The following is a 12,395-nucleotide window of genomic DNA, read 5'->3' as shown; positions in this document are numbered from 1 at the left end:
CAAAAATGTTTTCAACATACATCTGTGAAATGATAGTCTAGAAACGAAAGATTTGGTTGTCTTCTCCCTGGACCTCCTCAATGTCCAGCTCTTGAACATCAGACTCTGAGGCCTCATCTTCACTGTCACTTTCCAACCTTGTTGAGGAGGTTTGTTGTCTCGTTGTCAGCCACCTTTGCTCGTTGTCAGGCTCAAAAAGCCTCAAATTTGCCTGGATGGCCATCAATTTTTCAACCCTTGTATTGGTCAGCCTGTTGCGTGCTATGGTCTGAGTGTTCCCAAACAAGGACCAGTTGTGCTCTGAGGCGGCTGATGTTGGTGGGATTTGGAGGATGATGGAGGCAACAGGGGAAAGAGCCTCAGATCCACAAAGTTCCTTCCACCAGGTGGCTGATGAGATATCTTGGCACGACTGCCATATTGCATCTCCAACCCAAAGCCCTTGCTTGGAAGTGTACTTTGCCAGACTGCCAAGAACCTTGCCCTCATCCAGACCAAGGTGTACGCTGCGGCGTGTGTGGGATTCAGACAGAAGTCTTCACTCTTTTTGATGTATTTCAGAACTGCAGTTTCCTCTGCTTGGAGCAACAGTGAAGTGGACTGGGAGGTACGGATTTCTTCTCTTACATCTGCAAGCAGAGTCTGAACATCAGACAGGATGGCATTGTCTCCCTCAATCCGTGCAATGGCTACTGCTAAAGGTTTCAGGAGTTTCAGGCTGCTTACCACTCTCTCCCAAAATACATCATCAAGGAGGATCCTCTTGATGGGGCTGTCCATATCAGCAGACTGTGATATGGCCATTTCTTGGAGAGACTCCTTCCCCTCCAGGAGACTGTCAAACATGATGACAACACCACCCCAATGGGTGTTGCTGGGAAGCTTCAATGTGGTGCTCTTATTCTTCTCAATTTGATTGGTGAGGTAGATTGCTGCTGTAACTTGATGACCCTTCACATACCTAACCATTTCCTTGGATCTCTTGTAGAGTGTATCCATTGTTTTCAGTGCCATGATGTCCTTGAGGAGCAGATTCAATGCATGAGCAGCACAGCCAACGGGTGTGATGTGAGGGTAGGACTCCTCCACTTTAGACCAAGCAGCCTTCATGTTTGCAGCATTGTCTGTCACCAGCGCAAATACCTTCTGTGGTCTAAGGTCATTGATGACTGCCTTCAGCTCATCTGCAATGTAGAGACCGGTGTGTCTGTTGTCCCTTGTGTCTGTGCTCTTGAGAATACTGGTTGAGGGGTGGAGATGATGTAGTTAATTATTCCTTGCCCACGAACATTCGACCACCCATCAGAGATGATTGCAATACAGTCTGCTTTCGCTATGATTTGCTTGACCTTCGCTTGAACTCTGTTGAACTCTGCATCCAACAAATTAGTAGATAATACATGTCTGGTTGGAGGAGTGTATGGTGGGCGAAGAACATTCAGAAATCTCTTCCAATACACATTGCCTGTGAGCATCAGATGTGAACCAGTTGCGTACACAGCTTGAGCAAGACATTCATCAGCATTTCTCTGACTACGTTCCTCCATTGGGTAAAAAAACTTCAGATTCCAGGAGGACCATGAGCTGTTGCTATCGATAAGGTGTCTGATTCATCATTTTCACCTCGAATAGAAGTAGAGGGACTTTGTCAGAGGTTGCTTGTGTAACAGTATAGCTTCCGTCCCTCTCCTCGTACCTACCTGGGCTCAAACCAGGGACCCTCTGCACACATTACATTTACATTTACATTTTAGTCATTTAGCAGACGCACTTATCCAGAGCGACTTACAGTAGTGAATGCATACATTTCATACCATGCATTTTTTTTTGACAACATTGACAACAGCCACCCTCGAAGCATCGTTACCCATCACTCCACAAAAGCCGCAGGGAACAACTACTTCAAGGTCTCAGAGTGAGTGACGTCACCGATTGAAACGCTATTAGCGCGCACCCCGCTAACTAGCTAGCCATTTCACATCAGTTACACTTGTTGTGAGCGCTGAGGGAACTTTATGCACTTGGCCAGATGATTCTGCATCTTTGTTGCATTCTTCACATATGATTTGGCACAGTATTTGCAAATGTACAAAGCTTTTCCTTCTACATTAGCTGCAGTGAAATGTCTCCACACATCAGATAGTGCCTGTGGCATTTTCCTGTAAAAATGAGAAAAAAAGGAGTAAATATTTAAAAAATACAATCCCATGTAGAGATAAATAGTTCAGCAGTTAGATTAAACAACTCCTTTGTAAGATAAAAGTTTTTAAATGAAATATGTATGGAAACAGGTGAATTAGTTGCACCCCTTCTCAAAAAACCTACACTCGATCCCTCCGATGTCAACAACTACAGACCAGTATCCCTTCTTTCTTTTCTCTCCAAAACTCTTGAGCGTGTCATCCTTGGCCAGCTCTCTTGCTATCTCTCTCAGAATGACCTTCTTGATCCAAATCAGTCAGGTTTCAAGACTGGGCATTCAACTGAGACTGCTCTTCTCTGTGTCACGGAGGCTCTCCGCACTGCTAAAGCTAACTCTCTCTCCTCTGCTCTCATCCTTCTAGACCTATCTGCTGCCTTTGATACTGTGAACCATCAGATCCTCCTCTCCACCCTCTCTGAGTTGGGTATCTCCAGCGCGGCTCACTCTTGGATTGCGTCCTACCTGACAGGTCGCTCCTACCAGGTGGCGTGGCGAGAATCCGTCTCCGCACCACGTGCTCTCACCACTGGTGTCCCCCAGGGCTCAGTTCTAGGCCCTCCTCTATTCTCACTATACACCAAGTCACTTGGCTCTGTCATATCCTCACATGGTCTCTCCTATCATTGCTATGCAGATGACACATAATTAATCTTCTCCTTTCCCCCTTCTGATAACCAGGTGGCGAATCGCATCTCTGCATGTCTGGCAGACATATCAGTGTGGATGACGGATCACCACCTCAAGCTGAACCTCGGCAAGACGGAGCTGCTCTTCCTCCCGGGGAAGGACTGCCCGTTCCATGATCTCACCATCACGGTTGACAACTCCATTGTGTCCTCCTCCCAGAGTGCTAAGAGCCTTGGCGTGACCCTGGACAACACCCTGTTGTTCTCCGCTAACATCAAGGCGGTGACCCGATCCTGTAGGTTCATAATCTACAACATTCGCAGAGTACCACCCTGCCTTACACAGGAAGCGGCGCAGGTCCTAATCCAGGCACTTGTCATCTCCCGTCTGGATTACTGCAACATGCTGTTGGCGGGGCTCCCTGCCTGTGCCATTAAACCCCTACAACTCATCCAGAACGCCGCAGCCCGTCTGGTGTTCAACCTTCCCAAGTTCTCTCACGTCAACCCGCTCCTCCGCACACTCCACTGGCTTCCAGTTGAAGCTCGCATCTGCTACAAGACCATGGTGCTTGCCTACGGCGCTGTGAGGGGAACGGCACCGCCGTACCTTCAGGCTCTGATCAGTCCCTACACCCAAAGAAGGGCACTGCGTTCATCCACCTCTGGCCTGCTCGGCTCCCTACCTCTGCGGAAGCACAGTTCCCGCTCAGCCCAGTCAAAAGTGTTTGCTGCTCCGGCACCCCAATGGTGGAACAAGCTCCCTCACGCCGCCAGGACAGCGGAGTCAATCACCACCTTCCGGAGACACCTGAAACCCCATCTCTTTAAGGAATACCTGGGATAGGATAAAGTAATCCTTCTAACCCCCCCCCAAACCCTCCCCCCCCAAAAAAATATATACATGTACTATTGTAAAGTGGTTGTTCCACTGGATATCATAAGGTGAATGCACCAATTTGTAAGTCGCTCTGGATAAGAGCGTCTGCTAAATGACGTAAATGTAAATGTAATTAACAGTCCTCCGTTAGCAGTCTCAAGTAAGCTAAAACCCACATGGTATCAAAACCTACAGTTGAAGTCGGAAGTTTACATACACCTTAGCCAAATACATTTAAACTCTGTTTTTCACAATTCCTGACATTTAATCCTAGTAAAAATTCCCTGTCTTAGGTCAGTTAGGATCACCACTTTATTTTAAGAATGTGAAATGTCAGAATAATAGTAGAGAGGATGATTTATTTCAGCTTTTATTTCTTTCATCACATTCCCAGTGGGTCAGAAGTTTACATACACTCAATTAGTATTTGGTAGCGTTGACTTTAAATTGTTTAACTTGAGTCAAACATTTCATGTTGCCTTCCACAAGCTTCCACAAGAATTTGGATGAATTTTGGCACATTCCTCCAGACAGAGCTGGTGTAACTTAGTCAGGTTTGCACACGCTTTTTAGTTCTGCCCACAAATTTTCTATGGGATTGTGGTCAGGGCTTTGTGATGGCCACTCCAATACCTTGACTTTGTTGTTCTTAGGCCATTTTGCCACAACTTTGGAAGTATTCTTGGTCATTGTCCATTTGGAAGACCCATTTGCGACCAAGCTTTAACTTCCTGACTGATGTCTTGAGATGTTGTGCCTCATGATGCCATCTATTATGTGAAGTGCACCAGTCCCTCCTGCAGCAAAGCACCCCCACAACATGATGCTGCCACCCCCGTGCTTCACGGTTTGGATGGTGTTCTTCGGCTTGCAAGCCTCCCTCTTTTTCCTCCAAACATAACGATGGTCATTATGGCCAAACAGTTCTATTTATGTTTCATCAGACCAGAGGACATTTCTCCAAAAAGTACAATCTTTGTCCCCATGTACAGTTGCAAACCGTAGTCTGGCTTTTTTATGGCGGTTTTGGAGCAGTGGCTTCTTCCTTGCTGAGCGGCCTTTCAGGTTATGTCGACTCGTTTTACTGTGGATTTATATACTTTTGTACCTGTTTCCTCCAGCATCTTCACAAGGTCCTTTGCTGTTGTTCTGGGATTGATTTGCACTTTTCACACCAAAGTACGTACATCTCTAGGAGACAGAACCTGTCTCCTTCCTGAGCGGTATGACACTGCGTGTTCCCGTGGTGTTTATACTTCCGTACTATTGTTTGTACAGATGAACGTAGTACCTTCAGGCGTTTGGAAATTGCTCCCAAGGATAAACCAGACTTGTGGCGGTCTACAATTATTTTTCTGAGGTCTTGGCTGATTTCTTTTGATTTTCCCATGATGTCAAACAAAGAGGCACTGAGTTTGAAGGTAGGCCTTGAAATACATCCACAGGTACACCTCCAATTGACTCAAATGAGGTAAATTAGATTATCAAAAGCTTCTAACGCCGTGACATCATTTTCTGGAATTTTCCAAGCTGTTTAAATGCACAGTCAACTCAGTGTATGTAAACTTCTGACCCACTGGAATTGTGATACAGTGAATTATAAGTGAAATAATCTGTCTGTAAACAATTGTTGGAAAAATGACTTGTGTCATGCACAAAGTAGATGTCCTAACCGACTTGCCAAAACTATAGTTTGTTAACAAGAAATTTGTGGAGTGGTTAAAAAATGAGTTTTAATGACTCCAACCTAACTGTATGTAAACTTCCGACTTCAACTGTAACTAGCAGAAATTATTAACAAGATAGAAATGATTTAAACACACTTTACTGTAGTCTACTATTTACTAGTTAACAAAAAATCTTGTATGTCATATAAAATATATTCACCCCACCCTGTTTTGTAATCAAAACTTACCAGAAAGTATGTAGTCCTTGGCTCAGACAGAGTAGTAGCGTGGGTTCAATAGCATCTCATTAGTGTGCAAGATCTTGAGAATCAGTTGTGCATGTGATGGAAGAATGCACTGTGCATGCAGTGTTGCAATTCCATTGAATTGGGGATAATTTAACCAAAATATGCCACAAGACCTAGAATTGCCTTGTGTATCCCACAAAAATGTTTCACCGAAGCTAAGTAGTAACATTAACATTACGACTTCTAATTGCAGTCGCTGTACTCATAATATATAGGAGAACGATCACCTTATGGCGAGGATAGCAGTGCTGCAAGCCCAGCTTCAGACGCAATCGTTAGGCAAGGGTAATTTAAGTGTAGGAAAGGATGAAACCATGTCTGTGCCACCAGTAAGTACAGATAGTAGCATTGGGGTGCCCTTGCACAATCCCCGCAGCCGGACAATTTTCTCATGGCTTCTGGAGGGAAATGCTGTAGGAATGCTCAACTGGTGTCGCTCATTTAGCCGACAGAAACTTTCAACCGGTTCTCCCCATTAAGCAACGGGTCCGAGTCAGAGGCCAAGCCTTCTCTGGTCTCTCCTCCTCCCGTTACGGGGTCTGAGACGCCGAAGACTCCCACCATTAGCTCTGACAAATTGAAAACCCTAGTCATTGGCGACTCCATTACCTATAGTATTAGACTTAAAATGAATCATCCACTGTTTACCAGGGGGCAGGGCTACCGACGTTAAGGCTAATCTGAAGATGGTGCTGGCTAAGGCTAAAACTGGTGAGTGTTGAGAGTATAGGGATATTGTTATCCACGTCGGCACCAACGATGTTAGGATGAAACAGTCAGAGGTCACCAAGCGCAACATAGCTTCACTGTGTAAATCAGCTAGAAAGACGTGTCGGCATTGATTAATTGTCTCTGGCCCCCTCCCAGTTAGGGTGTGTGATGAGCATTACAGCAGAGTCTCACAACTCAATCTCTGGTTGAAAACTGTTTTCTGCCCCTCCCAAAAGATAGAATTGGTAGATAGTTGGCCCTCTTTCTGGGACTCACCCACAAACAGGACCACGCCTGGCCTGCTGAGGAGTGACGGACTCCATCCTAGCTGGAGGGGTGCTCTCATCTTATCTATGAACATAGACAGGGCTCTAACTCCCCTAGCTCCACAGTGAGATAGGGTGCAGGCCAGGCAGCAGGATGTTAGCTTAGTGGAGTCTGCCACTAGCACAGTCAGTGTAGTCAGCTCAGCTATCCCCATTGAGACTGTGTCTGTGCCTTGATCTAGGTTGGGAAAAACTAAACATGGCGGTGTTCGCCTAAGCAATCTCACTGGAATAAAGACCTCCTCCATTCCTGTTATTATTGAAAGAAATTGTGATCTCACGTCTCAAAATAGGGCTATTTAATGTTAGATCCCTCACTTCCAAGGCAGTTATAGTCAATGAACTAATCACTGATCATAATCTTCATGTAATTGGGCTGACTGAAACATGGCTTAAACCTGATGAATTTACTGTGTTAAATGAGGCCTCTCCTCCTGGTTACACTAGTGACCATATCCCCCGCACATTCCGCAAAGGCGGAGGTGTTGCTAACATTTACAATAGCAAATTTCATTTTACAAAAAACCAACAGCTGTGTTTTCATATTTTGAGCTTCTAGTCATGAAATCTATGCAGCCTAATCAATAACTTTTTATAGCTACTGTTTACAGGCCTCCTGGGCCATATACAGCGTTCCTCACTGAGTTCCCTGAATTCCTATCAGATCTTGTAGTCATGGCAGATAAATTTCAAATTTTTGGTGACTTTAATATTCACATGGAAAAGTCCACAGACACACTCCAAAAGTCTTTCGGAGCCATCATCGGTTTTGTCCAACATGTCTCTGGACCTACTCACTGCTACAGTCATACTCTGGACCTAGTTTTGTCCCATTGAATAAATGTTGTGGATCTTAATGTTTTTCCTCATAATCCTGGACTATCGGACCACCATTTTATTACATTTGCAATCGCAACAACTAATCTGCTCAGACCCCAACCAAGGATCATCAAAAGCCGTGCTATAACTTCTCGGACAACTCCCTCCACCTACCCAAGGACGTCAGAGTACAAAAATCAGTTAACCACCTAACTGAGGAACTCAATTTAACCTTGCGTAATACCCTAGATGCAGTCACACCCCTAAAAACAAAAAACATTTGTCATAAGAAACTAGCTCCCTGGTATACAGAAAATACCCGAGCCCTGAAGTAAGCGTCCAGAAAATTTGAACGGAAATGGTGCTACACCAAACTGGAAGTCTTCCAACTAGCCTGGAAAGACAGTACCGTGCAGTATTGAAGAGCCCTCACTGCTGCTCGATCATCCTATTTTTCCAACTTAATTGAGGAAAATAAGAACAATCCAAAATTAATTTTTGATACTGTCACAAAGCTAACTAAAAAGCAGCATTCCCCAAAAGAGGATGGCTTTCACTTCAGCAGTGATAAATTCATGAACTTCTTCGACGAAAAGACCGTGATCATTAGAAAGCAAATTACGTACTCCTCTTTAAATCTGCGTATTTCTTCAAATCTCAGTTATCCTTTTAGGGACAGACGGTCAGGGCTTCACATTTCACTCGCATTTGTGAATAAAAATTGTCAAGTATGAACCCATTTATAATAAAATAAATGCTGCAGTAGCTGTTTTCAAAGTATTTCTGCTGTTTTGTTTCATAACTGGTAAATTAATCACACAAAGTCAAAGAACTACAAATCCTATATAGCCTATTCCACCACGCGCTGCAAAACTGCTGGCAGGGGTATGTGCGCACATGAAGAGCTGAGTGAAAGATTACTTTTTAGAAGTGCTGTGCACAGGTGTAAAAGTTGGTCTAATTTACTTGAAATGAAAGTCTACTGAAGTGAGACTTTATCCTTGTGTTTCTTGGCTATCTACATTGTTTTGTTCACACGCTAGGTTGTTTTTCTATGTTTGAGTTTCAACTGCTAGGGAAGAAAAGACAACGCTTCTACTACATTTACATTTAAGTCATTTAGCAGACGCTCTTATCCAGAGCGACTTACAAATTGGTGCATTCACCTTATGATATCCAGTGGAACAACCACTTTACAATAGTGCATCTAAATCTTTTAAGGGGGGGGGGGGGGGGGGGGGGGGGTTAGAAGGATTACTTTATCCTATCCTAGGTATTCCTTAAAGAGGTGGGGTTTTAGGTGTCTCCGGAAGGTGGTGATTGACTCCGCTGTCCTGGCGTCGTGAGGGAGCTTGTTCCACCATTGGGGTGCCAGAGCAGCGAACAGTTTTGACTGGGCTGAGCGGGAACTGTGCTTCCTCAGAGGTAGGGGGGCCAGCAGGCCAGAGGTGGATGAATGCAGTGCCCTTGTTTGGGTGTAGGGCCTGATCAGAGCCTGAAGGTATGGAGGTGCCGTTCCCTTCACAGCTCCGTAGGCAATCACCATGGTCTTGTAGCGGATGCGAGCTTCAACAGGAAGCCAGTGGAGAGAGCGGAGGAGTGGGGTGACGTGAGAGAACTTGGGAAGGTTGAACACCAGACGGGCTGCGGCGTTCTGGATGAGTTGTAGGGGTTTAATGGCACAGGCAGGGAGCCCAGCCAACAGCGAGTTGCAGTAATCCAGATGGGAGATGACAAGTGCCTGGATTAGGACCTGCGCCGCTTCCTGTGTGAGGCAGGGTCGTACTCTGCGAATGTTGTAGAGCATGAACCTACAGGATCGGGTCACCGCCTTGATGTTAGTGGAGAACGACAGGGTGTTGTCCAGGATCACGCCAAGGTTCTTAGCACTCTGGGAGGAGGACACAAGGGAGTTGTCAACCGTGATGGCGAGATCATGGAACGGGCAGTCCTTCCCCGGGAGGAAGAGCAGCTCCGTCTTGCCGAGGTTCAGCTTGAGCTGGTGATCCGTCATCCACACTGATATGTCTGACAGACATGCAGAGATGCGATTCGCCGCCTGGTTATCAGAAGGGGGAAAGGAGAAGATTAATTGTGTGTCGTCTGCATAGCAATGATAGGAGAGACCATGTGAGGATATGACAGAGCCAAGTGACTTGGTGTATAGCGAGAATAGGAGAGGGCCTAGAACAGAGCCCTGGGGGACACCAGTGGTGAGAGCGCATGGTGCGGAGACAGATTCTCGCCACGCCACCTGGTAGGAGCGACCTGTCATGTAGGACGCAATCCAAGCGTGGTCCGCGCCGGAGATGCCCAACTCGGAGAGGGTGGAGAGGAGGATCTGATGGTTCACAATATCAAAGGCAGCAGATAGGTCTAGAAGGATGAGAGCAGAGGAGAGAGAGTTAGCTTTAGCAGTGCGGAGAGCCTCCGTGACACAGAGAAGAGCAGTCTCAGTTGAATGCCCAGTCTTGAAACCTGACTGATTAGGATCAAGAAGGTCATTCTGAGAGAGATAGCAGGAGAGCTGGCCAAGGACGGCACGTTCAAGAGTTTTGGAGAGAAAAGAAAGAAGGGATACTGGTCTGTAGTTGTTGACATCGGAGGGATCGAGTGTAGGTTTTTTCAGAAGGGGTGCAACTCTCGCTCTCTTGAAGACGGAAGGGACATAGCCAGCGGTCAAGGATGAGTTGATGAGCGAGGTGAGGAAGGGGAGAAGGTCTCCGGAAATGGTCTGGAGAAGAGAGGAGGGGATAGGGTCAAGTGGGCAGGTTGTTGGGCGGCCGGCCGTCACAAGACGCGAGATTTCATCTGGAGAGAGAGGGGAGAAAGAGGTCAAAGCACAGGGTACGGCAGTGTGAGCAGGACCAGCGGTGTCGTTTGACTTAGCAAACGAGGATCGGATATCGTCAACCTTCTTTTCAAAATGGTTGACGAAGTCATCCGCAGAGAGGGAGGAGGGGGGGGAGGGGGAGGAGGATTCCGGAGGGAGGAGAAGGTAGCAAAGAGCTTCCTAGGGTTAGAGGCAGATGCTTGGAATTTAGAGTGGTAGAAAGTGGCTTTAGCAGCAGAGACAGAAGAGGAGAATGTAGAGAGGAGGGAGTGAAAGGATGCCAGGTCCGCAGGGAGGCGAGTTTTCCTCCATTTCCGCTCGGCTGCCCGGAGCCCTGTTCTGTGAGCTCGTAGTGAGTCGTCGAGCCACGGAGCAGGAGGGGAAGACCGAGCCGGCCTGGAGGATAGGGGACAGAGAAAATCAAAGGATGCAGAAAGGGAGGAGAGGAGGGTTGAGGAGGCAGAATCAGGAGATAGGTTGGAGAAGGTTTGAGCAGAGGGAAGAGATGATAGGATGGAAGAGGAGAGAGTAGCGGGAGAGAGAGAGCGAAGGTTGGGACGGCGCAATACCATCCGAGTAGGGGCAGAGTGAGAAGTGTTGGATGAGAGCAAGAGGGAAAAGGATACAAGGTAGTGGTCGGAGATTTGGAGGGGAGTTGCAATGAGATTAGTGGAAGAACAGCATCTAGTAAAGATGAGGTCAAGCGTATTGCCTGCCTTGTGAGTAGGGGGGGAAGGTGAGAGGGTGAGGTCAAAAGAGGAGAGGAGTGGAAAGAAGGAGGCAGAGAGGAATGAGTCAAAGGTAGACGTGGGGAGGTTAAAGTCACCCAGAACTGTGAGAGGTGAGCCATCCTCAGGAAAGGAACTTATCATGTCGTCAAGCTCATTGATGAACTCTCCAAGGGAACCTGGAGGGCGATAAATGATAAGGATGTTAAGCTTGAAAGGGCTGGTAACTGTGACAGCATGGAATTCAAATGAGGAGATAGACAGATGGGTCAGGGGAGAAAGAGAGAATGTCCACTTGGGAGAGATGAGGATTCCAGTGCCACCACCCCGCTGGCTCGATGCTCTAGGGGTATGCGAGAACACGTGGGCAGACGAAGAGAGAGCAGTAGGAGTAGCAGTGTTATCTGTGGTAATCCATGTTTCCGTCAGCGCCAGGAAGTCTAGGGACTGGAGGGTAGCATAGGCTGAGATGAACTCAGCCTTGTTGGCTGCAGACCGGCAGTTCCAGAGGCTGCCGGAGACCTGGAACTCCACGTGGGTCGTGCGCGCTGGGACCACCAGGTTAGAGTGGCAGCGGCCACGCGGTGTGAAGCGTTTGTATGGCCTGTGCAGAGAGGAGAGAACAGGGATAGACAGACACATAGTTGACAAGCTACAGAAGTGTTGTTTCTTGTATTATTGTCTCTTGTGTCTTTAGAGAACTGTTTCACTTTGATATCCTTTTTCTTCTGTCCTGATTTTCTCTTTCTTTTCTTCTGTTAACTAGATATTCTTTGTTGTTCTTCGTTAGCTAGCTAGCTTCTTCCAAAAGAGTCCCTAGCAACTGCTTAGCAACTGGTAAACAATTCAGCTAGCTAAGATAACTCCAATTTTATGAAAAATAGTTATTTTTCAAAAGCCTATCTTCTTTGTTTGTTGCTTGTTTTTTCTCCTATTCAGTCTTGCAGTTTTCTTAGCTTTTTTCCGATGTACTTCACTCTAAAAACCATGTAAATTTCAATATTTGTAGGAGCTCATTTTTCAGCTGCTGCTGCTCAAATTGGAGTTCCGGACCACTACTAGTCACACTCCATCTCTCAGGCACAAACATGACTAGAGTTTCATTACCACAGTAACCTCCCAGTAACCTAGCGGAACGCCTCACCAATTTCCAATGGTAGAGCGTGGCGCGACATACAAATACCTAAAAAATGCTATAACTTCAATTTCTCAAACATATGATTATTTTACACCATTTTAAAAGACAAGACTCTCGTTAACCTAACCACATTGTCCGATTTCAAAAAGGCTTTAC

Source organism: Salmo salar, chromosome 03 (assembly GCF_965601325.2).
Source record: "Salmo salar chromosome 03, fSalSal1, whole genome shotgun sequence".
NCBI lineage: Eukaryota > Metazoa > Chordata > Actinopteri > Salmoniformes > Salmonidae > Salmo > Salmo salar.
This window is presented reverse-complemented; position numbering follows the sequence as displayed.